Here is a 13,648-nt window from a genome sequence, read left to right as displayed (position 1 = left end):
GTCGGGTGTTACTACTTCCCACTAGTTCGGGGGTAAATCCAGGCTGTGGACGACAAGGCCAGGACTGGTCATTCTCACCCTCTCTCGGGTTTCTGGCAGCACTCCTATGGACCACAGTCATGTCCACTCCAGAGAGTTTTGCATGTGCTGTTCCCGCTGCCGTGGGAGACCCTTCCACCCCTCTTGGCTTGGACAATTCCTATTCCTCTTCATTTCTCAGGTGAAACTTTGTTTCCTTAAGGAGCCCCTCCCCCATGGGGCAGACAAGATAAGGGGCCCCAGGGACTTTCCCAAAGTGACCTCATTAACATAACAAAAGACACTTAGGAAATACCAAGGGTTTTAGGAACTCTGTGCCAGGAACTGAGGGTCAAAGACCAAAAACGTATTTCTTATTTTAAAATACAATGTTTGCGGGGCTTCCCTGCTGGCGCAGTGGTGGAGAGTCTGCCTGCCGATGCAGGGGACATGGGTTCGTGCCCCGGTCCGGGAAGATCCCACATGCCGCGGAGTGGCTGGGCCCGTGAGCCGTGGCCGCTGAGCTTGCGCGTCTGGAGCCTGTGCTCCGCAACGGGAGAGGCCACAACAGTGAGAGGCCTGCGTACCGCAAAAAAAAATAATAATAATTAAAAAAAATAAATAAAATACAGTGTTTGCAATACTCATAAAGGATATTGGTCTCTGGCTTTCCTTTTTGTCCTGTCTTTGGTTTTGATATCAGGGTAATACTAGCTTCATAAGATGACTTGGGAAATCTTTCCTCCTCTGTTTTTTGGAAGAGATCCTGTAGAATTGGTGTTGTTTTGTAGAATTCACTAGTGAAACCATCTGAGCCAGGAGATTTTTTTCTTTTGATAGTTTTAAGTTACAAATTCAATTTATTTTACAGGGCTGTTCAGCTGATCTCCTTCATTTTGGGTGAGTTGTGGTTGTTTGTGTTTTTTGGGGAATTGGTCCATTTCATCTAAGGTGTCATATGCGTGTGTAGAGTTGTCCATCGTATTCCTTTGCCATCCTTTTGATGTCCGCCCGCTCTGTAGTGGTACCCTTTTAAATTCCCAATGTTGTCAATTTTTGTCTTCTCTTATCTTGCTGGTCTTTCTGGAGGTTTGTCGATTTTACCACCCTTTGAGAAGATCCAGCTTTTTATGCCACTGATTTCTTTTTTTTCTATTTTTCTGTTTTCGATTTCACTGATATCGGCTCTTATCTTTAGTTTCCTTCTTTCGGATTCTTTTGGGTTTGTTTTGCTCTTCGTTTCCTAGGTTCCTGAAGTGGAAGATTAGATTATTGATGTGAGACTTTTCCTCTTGTCTAATGAATGCATTAGTGCTATCCATTTCTCTCTCAGTGCTATTTTAGCTGTGTCCCACCTTTTGCTATGTTGCGTTTTCATTTTCATCGGTTCAATTTTTTGATTTCCCTTGAGACTTCCTCTTTGACCCATGGATTTTTTTGAATAGTATGATTGAGATGTAATTTACATAGCATGTATTTCACCCATTTAAAATGTACAACCTGATGGTCTTCAGTATATTCACAGACGTGCAACCATCACTACAATCAAATTTAGAATATTTTCACCACTGCCAAAAGGAATTCCATATATTTTAGCTATGCCTGGGCCATTTCCCCATCCTGCCCCAGCCCTAGGAAGTCCCTAACCTACCTTGTCTCTGTAGATTTGCCTGTTCTGGACATGTCCTATAAATGGAATCATACAGTATGTGGTTTTTTTGTGACTCTGTCTTTCACTTAGCACATTTTCAGGTTCATCCTTGAGGTAGCATGTGACAGTATGCCATCCTTTTTATGGCCAAATCAGCTTCCATTGTACGGTTTTACCACATTTTGTTTATCCATTTGTCAGTTGATGGGCGTTTGGGTTGTTTTCACCTTTTGGCTATTAGGAATAATGCTGCTACGGATGTCTGTGTACAGGTTTTTATGTGGCCAGGTTTTCATTTCTTCGGGATATATACCTAACAGTGATTTTCCTAGGTCAAGTGATAAGTCTTTAACTTTTTGAGGAGCTGCCGGACTGTTTTCCAAAATGGCTGCACGTTTCATATTCTCACCAGCACATGAGGGTTCCGATTTCTCCACATCCACAAAAACATTCGTTATTATCTGTCTTTTTGATTACAGCCGTCCTAGTGGGTATGAAGACCCATAGATTATCTAGAAGTGGAGAGATTTTCCTGTTTTCTGTATGTGAACTGATTTCCAGTTTGACTCTGTTGAGATCAGAGAATGTACTCTGTATGATTTCAGTTCTTTGAACTTTGTTGAGATTTGTTTTTATGGCCGAGGAAATGTTCTATCTTGGTATATAATCTGTGGATTCTTGGAAAGAATGTGTATTCTGCTGTTGTTGGTTGGAGTCTTCTATAGAGTTAGATCCTGTTCGTTGCTGATCTACTTATTTATTTTACCAATTATTGAGAGAGGAGGTGTTGAAGTTTTTAACTGTAATTATGTATTTGCCTATTTCTCCTTTCAATTCTATCAGGTTTTTTTTCATATACTTTATAGTTCTGTTATTTGGCACATACACATTTGGGCTTGCCGTATTTTCTTGGTGGATTTGCCCTTTTATAATTATTTAAGGTCCCTCCCTGTCTCTGGTAATTTTCTTTGCTCTGAAGCTTACTTTATTGGATATTAATATAGCCAATCACACTTTCTTTTGATTAATATTTTAATGATGTAACTTTTTCCATTCTTTAATTTTCAACCTGCCTATATCATTGTATAGAGGTGACTTTTTTTTCGACAACATATAGTTGGGTCATGCTTTGTAATCCATTCTACTAACAGCTGTCTTTTAATTGATGCATTTAGACACTTTACATTTTTTGTAACTATTGGTGTGTTTGCGGTGTTCGGGTTTAAATCTGCCACTTTTTCTTTTGTTTTCTGTTTTCTCCCTGTTTTTCATTTCTCTGTTTTCTTTTCCTGTGGGTTACTTGAACACTTTTCAGAACTCCATTTTCATTTATCAGTAGTGTTTTTGAGGGTATCTCTTTGTATAGCAGTTTTTAGTGTTTCCTCCAAGTATTACATCATCAGTATGTGTATATGTATGTGTGTGTGTATATATATATATATACCCTCTTGTGCTAGTTACATATATATATATATATGTAACTAACAGCAGTTTACTCATGTGGTCATTTACCAGTGTGAGTGAAGTAAAGAAATCTTTCCTCCCTTTATGTTTTTTTACCTTCTCCCACTTATAATATGGTCGTCTTAAAAACATTTTCTCTATGTACATTGAGAACCACATCAAACAGCGTTGTAATTTTGGCTTCAGTGGCCAAGCTTAATTTAGAAAATTCAAGGGAAGAAAGAAAATGTATTGAATTTCTTGTATTTTTACTTTTTTTCTTAATTCCTCATGTTCCAAGATTCCATTGCTTTCCATACTGAGAATTTCCTTTAGCCATTATTTTGGGGCAGGTCTGCTGGCAACAAATTTTCTTAGTTTTCCTTCAAATGAGAATGTTTTGATTTCTTCTTCATTACTGAAGGCTGTTTTTGCTGGGTATAGAATTCTGGGTTGGCAGTTCTTTTTTTTCCTGCGTGTGAACAATGTTGTGCCACTTCCTTATAGCCCCCATGATTGTCGAAGAGAAATCTGCTAAAATTCTATTTTCTCGTCTATAGATAAGGTGTCCTTTCTCTATCTGCTATCAAGATTTTTTTCTTTTTCTGTATTTTCAAAAGTTTGAGTATAGCTCGTCTTGATGTGGATTTCTTTGCACGTATCCTTTTTGGGGCTCATTCATATTCTTCATTCTGTAGGTTTATATTTTTTGCAAAATTTTGGAAGTTTTTAGCCATTATTTCTTGAGTACTTTTCCAGCCCCACCCTCTTTCTTTTCTCTTTCTGGGACTCTGATGACATGAATGTTAGATCTTTCACTATAATTTTACAGGTCCCTCACGTTCTAAGCCTGTTTTGTCTCTGTCATTCAGATTGGTTAATTTCTACCATTCTGTCTTCTAATTTAGTAATTCTTTCCTGTTTACTAATTCATACTTCCAGTTTACTAATATTCTGCTGTTGAGCCAATACAATTGAATTTTTTAAAAAATAAATTTATTTATTTATTTTTGGCTGTGTTGGATCTTCATTGCTGTGCACAGGCTTTCTCTAGTTGCAGTGAGCAGGGGCTACTCTTCATTGTGGTGCATGGGCTTCTCATTGTGGTGGCTTCTCTTGTCACAGAGCACGGGCTCTAGGCGCACGGGCTTCAGTAGTTGTGATGTGCGGGCTCAGTAGTTGTGACTTGCAGGCTCTAGAGAACCAGCTCAGTAGTTGTGGTGCATGGGCTTAGTTGCTCCATGGCACGTGGGATCTTTCCGGACCAGGGCTCGAACCCGTGTCCCCTGCATTGGCCGGTGGATTCTTAACCACCGTGCCACCAGGGAAGTCCTACAATTGAATTTTTAATTTCAGTTGTTGTATTCTTCAGTCCTAAAACTTCCATAGGGTTTTTCTTTGTAGCTTCTGTTTCTTTACTCAGGTTTTAAATTTCTTTGCTCAGGCTTCCTATTTTTTTATTTGTTTCAAGTATGCTGGTAATTGCTCATGAAACATTTTTATCATGGCAGTGTTAAAATTTCTGTTAGATAAATCTAACATCTCCGTCATCATGATGGTGATATCTATTGTGTTTTTATCATTCAGTTTGACATCTTCTTGATTCCTGGTAGGATGAGTGGTTTTCTATTGGAACATGGACATTTTGGGTATTATGTTATGAGACCATGGGTCTTATTTATACCTTCTGTTTTAGGTGACTTCTTATGATACCACTCTGGGGGGGTGGTGGGAAGAGCTGCCATATCATTACTTACAGTGGGATAGATTTTCAAGTTCTCCACTTTGTCTCCCTTGCCCACCGAGGGTCTGCTCGTTACTGCTATATGGCGATGGCCGTCCCTGGTCCTTACTAGGTCTGCACTGACACCTTGGCTGAGATGGGGTAGGAGTGCCTCCTTGCTGCTCTCCTGGTGGCCTCCACTGACAGCCAGGGGAGTGGTGTCCTCATTACCATCCGGTGGAAGAGGATGTCCTGACTTGCCACCAGGCCACCTCTGGTCCACCTCAGTGAGGAGGATGTGGGGTACCTCATCAATGCAAATTCCAGGTCCCCCACGTAGTGTTCACAGGCACTGTGGGGGAGGGGGTGCTCATTTCTACCCGGTGGTGGAAAAAGTCCCACCGCCCTACTTTTTCCTTTCTGACACACCCTAGTAGGGAGGCTGGGGTGTTCCTTACAGTCTAGGAAGGGCGGGATCTAGAATCTCTGCTCGGTCTTTGCTCTGTGGGTTTGGCTGGAATAGAGCAGTTATTATCGAGAAGTATTACGTGTTGTGAGGCTGCCTCTTTCCTGGTCCGTTGTCTGGATGGAGTGGGCTTTGTTGGGGCTCTTGTTCTCAGCACCCATGGGCATTTCCAGGTCGCTGGCTTCTTCAGCTCCAAGTCTGGGATATTGGAGGCAAAAAGGAAGCACAGGGAACTCCCTGCTGTATTGTTCTTCAGATCTCGAGGTCCCTAGCCGTCCTCCTTCGTCTCTCCATCTTTCAGAGTCTCCTTGTGCTTGTTTTGTACATGATACCTAGGCTTTTTAAGTGTCCTAAGTGGGAGGAATAGAGAAGAATACATACTCCATCTTCCCAGAAGCAACAGTTGGATTTTTGTTTTTTTAATCTTCATTTTCTTACTTTTTTTTTTGCAGACTTTACAAAGGTGAATTCAGGCATACCTGGCTTTTATCTTAAAATTCTTTACTTTTTGGCCACTGATTATAATATATCACTTCTTTGTAAGTGAGATGATTGCAGCATAGGATTTTTCTTGTTTTCATAGATTTTTAAAATTTTAAAGTCTTTGATCTATATGGAATTTTCTACAGCTGTAGAAGCAAAAAAGAAACGTGTGTGTACGGGTGTGTGTATTTATGTGTGTGTGTGATTTCTCTTTATTTATGACCTCTGATACCTCTGATTAAATTATGCTTTCTTTCCCCATTGTTGTACCACTGTTTGACATTATTTGGACTTGCTGTTTCACCCCGTTGTCCATTATGGGCTTAATAAGAACACAGGGCAGTATTTTTGACAGTGGGGTGTTATTCAATTAAAATAACATTGAGTATTGTTTTTTATTGTTTTTAATGAAAGTAGTATATGTATGGTATTAAAAAAATTTTTAAGTTATCCTAAAGAGCTTATAACAAATAACAGTTCCGCCAGTTCCTTAAGCCTAGACCTGCTTTTCAGAGGTAAGTGCTTTTAATTTCCTGACAAGTTTTTTGTTGCTGTATCAGTTTTAGCCGATATCTCTCAGTTCCCATTTTCAAAAATGAGTATATTAAGAACTTTCTCTCTTCCATCCAGTTTTGACCAGATATACCTTTATTTTTATATTTTCAAGGTTGGTAAGATTTACATTCTGGCCTGTAACCATAGTTAACGTCTTTCATCTCTAAGCTGATACTGAAAGTTGAAAACTAATAAAGAGCATTTACAACGTTTTTTTTTTAAAAAAAGAAGTAGCAGCTCATTGCTCATCTATGATGTTCTATAGAAATCGTCTGCCATTTCTTCTAGCTAGATCTTGCTGTCAACTTGTTAAGCTCCCTTGGGTGTCTTCCAAGGAGATTCTGATTGGCATTTGCAATCTCAATTTTTCTCCTCTGAAATCTCCTCTCTCCCTGTTCTCATCTCAGTAAATAACCCCACTCTGTACCCAGATGTTTGAGCCGAAAGCCTTGGATTCACCTTTGATGCAGCTGTCTCAACGAAAGAAAACACACTCCCTGTTTTTCTCTCTTCACTCACAGAAGGCTTCTGGGCACCAAAACGTGCATGGGTTTTCCACACCACGTAGTTCTCATCCTCTGTGGACTGTAGCTGGGTGTCCTGCAGTTCAGTTCAGTTCTGATATTATCCCCCTGGACTTGGCATCAGATCCCACTCATCCCGGGCTCAGTCTCACAACACCGCCCCCATTGCTGCTGCCATCTGTGAGTCCCAGGTGGTCACCTGTGCTTCTTACTGGCTGACTATAAACTGGGGTTCTCACGATGCCTTCCATGGGCTCAATAAGTTGCTAGCACAGCTCACAGAACTCAGGGAAACAGTTATGTTGACTGGGTTATTGTATAAGAAAGGATACGGATGAACAGCTAGATAGAGAGATACATGGAGTAAGGTCTGGAAGGGTCTTGAGTTCAGGAGCTTCTGTCCCTGTGCAGTTGGCATGTACCACCTTCCCAGTGGGTAGATTTGTTCATCAACCCAGGAGCTCTCTGAACCCCATAGTTGAGGGGCTTTTATTGAGGTTCCATCACGTGGGCCAGATCGATTAGTAAGGCCACCGCCAGTGGTGGGGGAGGGGTGGAGCTGAACATTCCAAGCTTCTACTCATAGTTGGTCTTTCTGGTAACGTATCCAGGAGCCTACCAAGATTAGAGCAAAAGATGCTCCTATCACCCAGAAAATTCCAAGGAAGTTAAGAACTCTGTGTTGAGACTTGAAGGCAAAGACCAAATAGTAGAACAAAAGAGGCTCTTAGCACCTTTATCACTTAGGGAGTTAGCAAGGTTTTAGGAGCTCTGTCCAGGAGCTGGGGATGAAGAACAAAATAGCTTTTTTTTTTTTTTTTAAATTATATCACAGTATCATATTCACATCCCTCATCCAGGCCAGCAACACATTCTGTTGGAGCAACTCTCAAAATATATCCAGCATCCAACCTCTCCTCACTCTCCCCACCACGTTCATGAAAGCCACCATCGTCTCTTTCCCATGTTGCTGGAAGATTCTTGACTAGTCTTCCTGCTTCTCTTCTTCCGCAGCAGCCAGAATGACCCTGTAAAACCGTGAATCTGATCGTGACACTCGTCTGTTCAGAAACCTTTGGTGGCCCCCTGTTGGTCTCAGAGAATGTCCAGAGTCTTTCCCGTGGTGACAGGCTTGGCACGCTCTAGCATTTTGCTGCCTCTCTTTCATCATTTCCTACCATGTTCTCCTTACTTCCCGTGCTCCAGCCGCAGTAGCCACCTTGCTCAGGGTGCTCCCAACTCAGGGCCCTTGTTCCTCTCTGTTTTAGAAAGTTCCTCCACCATGTCCCACACCCTCACTTCATGTAGGGTTTTGTTCAGATGTCATCCATCAAAGAGGCTTTCCCTGCCCACACTGATGTCAGATTCTACCCCGTCCTGCCCTCCTGGATACTCTCACCCTTCTCTGCCTTTCTTTGTAGTGTTCATCAGCACCTGTCAACTGTGTATTTATTGTTTGATTTATATATTTTATTGCCCATCACTGAAGCCTTCCAGTGAAAAAAACTTCCTTTTATCCACCACTACATCCCTAGTGCTTTGATATGGTACCCAGCGCATAGTGGGGTCTCCATAAATGTCTATTGTATTAAAAAAAAGATGGAATGAGATGCATACTTTTTATTGCTTGCTTTTTCCCTGTCATATATAATGCTGCAATGTAGTTTTTTCTTTTGTTATATGTAACTGGTATTTTCTGTTTTTCATTGCTAGATAGTAGGATTCTGTCATTAACCCCTCCTTGTGCTGAGTGGCTCTCCTTACAGACAGGACTTTATGAGATCATGTATAGATCCCTTTGGAGTTTGGGCTGTTCTTACACTTTTCAGTCGCGTGTTTGCATCAACTTTTTATTTATTTCTACCGATGGTTAATCACATACATCTGGTTTAAAACTCTAACTGGATGGCCTTGACCCTCTCATTTCCAAAGTCTGGTCTCTGGTTTCTTGGGAAGAGCTTGTCTGCTCCATGTGTGGAAGACAAGGATGGTTTGAGACACCCTCACTGGCTCCCCCTCCCCTTGCCCACAGAACAAAGGCAGGTTTTGAAGGATCAGCTCTCCAGGCCTTCTACAGTGTGGCTGCTGCCTGTTTGATGGCCCCTCTCCGTTGACCTGCCCTATACGCTTCATGTTCAGGCCAGCCCTGCCACCCTGTGCTCAGGATGCCCAGCCTTTCCTGCTGTCTTCCTTGTGCTTCATCCCCTCCGAATGGAAATATCCACATCCAGCTATCTCAATGCCACCTGTTCCAGTTCCTTCTTGAATTTCCTCATCTGAATTAATTTCCCTCCTCTCCTTACTTCCCTGGTACTTATTATACCTCTTCTTTTATAGCATGTATCACTTTCTATCTTGTACTATAATTACTTACAGTCTTATCTTATGTGCCAATATAAGCTCACTGAAGACATGGCCCATTTGTGATCCATCTTTGGGCCCCTCAGAGTCTTATACAGGGAAGGTACTCAACAAATACCCTCTTAAGGGTTTAACTCTGCTTGTTCCTTCTCAGGTTCTTCATGGAAAGACTAAACACGTATTGGTTTTCTCTTTTTTGTAAGTGGTCAAGTCATTTGGAAAAATTAAATACCATCTAAGTTCTGCTTTGGGATAATCCCAACAAAATTTTCATGTTTCCTTTATAATTTCATATTTTTCAATTAATCTATTATTATAAGTCCTTTGCAGATCTAATAAGTGGAGCATTTTTAAGACCTCTATCTTCACAGTTGTGCTACTTTTTGATGGAGAGAAATTAGACGTACGTTTCAATCCCAGCATGTGACTAAGTGTTGTGAGAAATCCATATTCACAGGTTAATGTTACTGACATAGAGCAGTTAATTCTGCTCTATTTACTGACTTCTATTCTTTTTATGTATTTATTTGCTTAGCTTTTTATTAGTTGCTTGTATTATTTATTTACTCAATTTGATTCTACTTATTTTTAGAGTTAAATTTTCTTACTTGGTCTTTGTTGACTAGAGTTATCATGCAGTGATAGTTTGTTTTTATGTATCTGATCAGAGTGGTATTTCTTACTATTTTCTCTCTGCCTCTGTCAATTGCATGTTGCAATTCAATTTTTTTTTTTTTTTTTGCAGTACGTGGGCCTCTCACTGTTGTGGCCTCTGTATATTTGATTACTATGTGAATTGGGATACATAAAGTCAGCATTTTTAGACTTGAACACACTTGTTTATTTCTCTTAAAAACAAGTTTAATGTATTCCATAAATATTTACCTTTTGTTCTCCAACCAAATAGGCATAACTTTCTGAATATTCTTTAATTTAAATCCACAGTTTCCCAGAGTTGCTTCAAGAAGCACCAGCCGGGGAAGCTAGTTCTGGGTCTCACAGCCACAATGGCTGCCCTCACTGACCTTGTCCCCAGGGGTACTTGTCCCCTACTTAACACGGGCTTGGCAAACATTTGTGGATCTAATAAATATCATTATTTTTTTAGGCTCTCTTAAAATATGGAGCATGAGTTAGAACATGTGTGTCTGTATTCACCTCCAGTGAGGAGTTTCTCAACTGAAGGTGTTTCTCTCTTCTTACCTCTGCAGGTTTCCATTGCCCTTGCTGTCGTGCTGCTGGTTAATCAGAACTGTATTTTTTTGGAAACATTTTGTATTTTGTTGTTGTTGGTGGTGGTGGTGGAGGGGTGGTTTTCTCTGATGCAGATTTTTACATTGTTGCTCTTTTATAGATCCTACTGTCTGGAAGCTTCCTGTGTTATTGTTCACTTTGCTTTCTTTCCAGAATTTAACACATGGATTATTTTATGTGTAATGAGAAACTATAGTGAATTAATTGCATTGCACTCAGTTATACCTAGATCTTTAGTTTTTAAGTTCAGTTCATTCCAACACTTATATGCAAAGAGAAATGAAGATAGAGCCACTCGACTATGTATTTGGTATGAGATCCTAATTCTGTTCCCTTTCCCACGAAGTGAATTTCTGTTGCAATTAAAATAAAATAAATTTTAAAGCATCCATCCTCACAGACTTTTATGTTCCAGAAATAAAAAGTGAATGACACAAATACAATGCCCCAGACAGTCTAAATAGAAGTTAGCAGGAAATACAAGGTACAAACTGAACCAGGGTAAGCAAACCACAGCCCAGGGGCCAGAGAGGGCCCCCAGCATGGTTCTATATGGTCTGTGGGTCAAGAATGGCTTTGACATTTTTAAATGGTTAAACAAAATCAAAACAAGAATGATATTTGGTGACACATAAAATTGTACTCTAGTTTCAATGCCCATAAATAAACTTTGATCGGAATACACCCACACCGTGCATTTAGATATTAACTCTGGCTACTTTTGTACTATAATAGCAAAGTATGGCCTGCAAGCTGAAAGCATTTACTATCAGGCCCTTTACAGAAAAGAAGTTAACTGACCCCTGGACTAAATAGTAGATAATCATCAAAAAGTTTTCTCCCGATAACTGATGTATTTGTCAATACTATTAGGTAGGATAATGATCCTGGTCTATTCAAGTTCGTTTTCTCTTCAAGAAATACTTGGTTGTGGCCAGGGGAGCCATAAATATATGCACATGTGTAAATGCTGATTTATTTGTTTTATTCTGTGAACAGTGAAATTTAAGAAGCCTTTATTTTGTTTGGTTTTGCCTAACTGCTTTGCTAGGAGGTTTGACTCCTGTGGTTGGTGCAAGAATAGACACTTCCGCATGGAACCGTTTTTGCCAGGAGGGAGGGTTATAAAATTCAGCGTCTCTGATTATGTTCCCCAAAAAGCACTGGACTCAGATCTCTTGTGACTACGCTTCATCTCATCCCTTCTTGCCTGTGGAACAACTGGGCAGATTCAGTAACTGCTGTCCTATTTCAAGCAAGGGTCACGCAGAGCGGTGCTGAATGGCCTAAGCATTCGGAAAAGAAAGGCGAACAGCCTTTTCTAAATATAAACACCTGTTTTCTTAAACAAGTGCGCTTGGCCTGTTGCCGTTCTTCTCTGATTTTGGCGACCACGGGATTTTCCCCTGCTCCCTTCCCTTCCTCCAGGCCTCCTTTAGCCCTCCATCCTTGTGGCCCTTCTGCCTGACTGCATCCTGGTTTCCCGCTCACCTGGGATCCTGGTCAGGATCAGTCACGTGGCAAGCACGGCGGCCGTTGGTCCCTCCCCGCGATGCATTTAAGCAGGCAGGGTTTCTTCCTTTCTCCCACCTACCTGGTCTCCCACGCTCCGTTCTTAGGAGTAAGGATCTCCTTTCAACACGGTGAAGGACGGCACCCCCGTGTGAGAGCACAGGGTACCAAGGCTGGGTGGCAGAACAGGAAAGAAAAAGGCAGAAGAGGAAGCAGGAGCCCGCCACAGCAGGCTTTGTCCAGTTTCCAGTTGGTCTGCAGAGATCCTGTTCCTTGCTTCTGGGCATTTCTTGAGAACCGTTTTCTCTTGCTTTTTCAAGTAGAAGAGAGACAGAAAACAAAATGTCCGGGCATACGTGACATTGCAGGCCAGTGGTTAGTCACTGTTACCACTCTTTATGGGAAAGGTGTGTGTCCCCATTTCACAGCTGAGCACACCTGGCCTGGGCCTGGTGGGAACGCCTCCGAGGCCACACGCAGGGAGTCGGGGAGCTGGATTCCAAGCCAGGGGGCAGCTGTTATGGCCCAGGGCGCACAGGGCGCCCTCAGATTGGCCCTTTGCGCTCTGCATTCCACCAAGGAACAGATTGCACTGGACCCCAGGGGCCTGGGGAGGCTGTACCAGGACATCCTTATCTTACAGGGTAAGTTGGTATAGAAGCAGGAGTCAGCGTGCGGAGGGGTTGCAAAGATGTGGTTTTCAGTGGACATATTTTTTTTTTGCGGTACGCGGGCCTCTCACTGCTGTGGCTTCTCCCGTTGCGGAGCACAGGTTCCAGATGTGCAGGCTCAGCAGCCATGGCTCACGGGCCCAACTGCTCCGCGGCATGAGGGATCTTCCCGGACCGGGGCACGAACCCGCGTCCCCTGCATCGGTAGGCGGACTCTCAACCACTGCGCCACCAGGGAAGCCCTGTGGGCATATTTTTTTAACTTCTTTGTTTAACACAGAGAGGTCAACAGGCCAGAGGGTCAGGGGTCTGGCGTGGCTGCATCAACTGAATGCGTTTATTCCCCAATGATGATTGGAGTCTGCTGTAACATGAGTAAGAAAATAATCCAAGCTGGAGGGATGAGTTGAATACCCAATATAAAGAGGTTCGCTTTATTACTTAGAAATTAATTCTTAAAGAAATTTAAAATTTCTTCAAATTATGGTTACATTTTGGGGGGCCACACATATTTCATGCTATGACTTCAGTATGGTTTGTAGGCCTCTAAGGGTTTACTTGTTAAACCTGCGGTGATTGTAAGTTTCTAAGGACTTACTCTGTCATTTTAATACCGTCTTCCTATAATTCAGATAATTTCCATTTGCTGCTTTAATTCTAAAAGGTATGAAATGCCTTCAGGATGGCCCGCTGTTGCCTTGCCAATAAGGGCTGGCCTCACGTAAGCCCTGCCAAGTGACCTCCGTGTGTGAAGTTGCTTCCTGTGTTGCCCACATGCTGGTACCACCCGCATTTCCCTCCCGTTCCCCTGCTACGGGCCGTCCCCTAACATGGTGTCTGCATTGAAGCCACACTGGGCTCCACCATGAATTAGGAAAAGGTGTTTTCTTCCATTCCTTCACTTCTTAGGAGCCTCTTCCTGCCTTCTCTATGAGATTAATGCAAGATGCTGCCTCATGCATGCCATTCTCAGCAGATTTCCTCTTC

General features: G+C 42.0%; 1 protein-coding gene across 1 annotated transcript in view; it reads left to right on the top strand.

Moving 5' to 3' along the window:
* SLC9A2 (solute carrier family 9 member A2) overlaps nt 1-13,648 on the top strand; it is an 86,907-nt gene that overhangs the window by 19,698 nt on the left and 53,561 nt on the right. The gene's annotated exons all lie outside the window — the stretch shown is intronic.

Source organism: Aethalodelphis obliquidens, unplaced genomic scaffold (assembly GCF_003676395.1).
Source record: "Aethalodelphis obliquidens isolate GAN/ISIS:26980383/991018 unplaced genomic scaffold, ASM367639v1 scaffold35, whole genome shotgun sequence".
Classification (NCBI taxonomy): Eukaryota; Metazoa; Chordata; class Mammalia; order Artiodactyla; family Delphinidae; genus Aethalodelphis; species Aethalodelphis obliquidens.
This window is presented reverse-complemented; position numbering and strand designations above follow the sequence as displayed.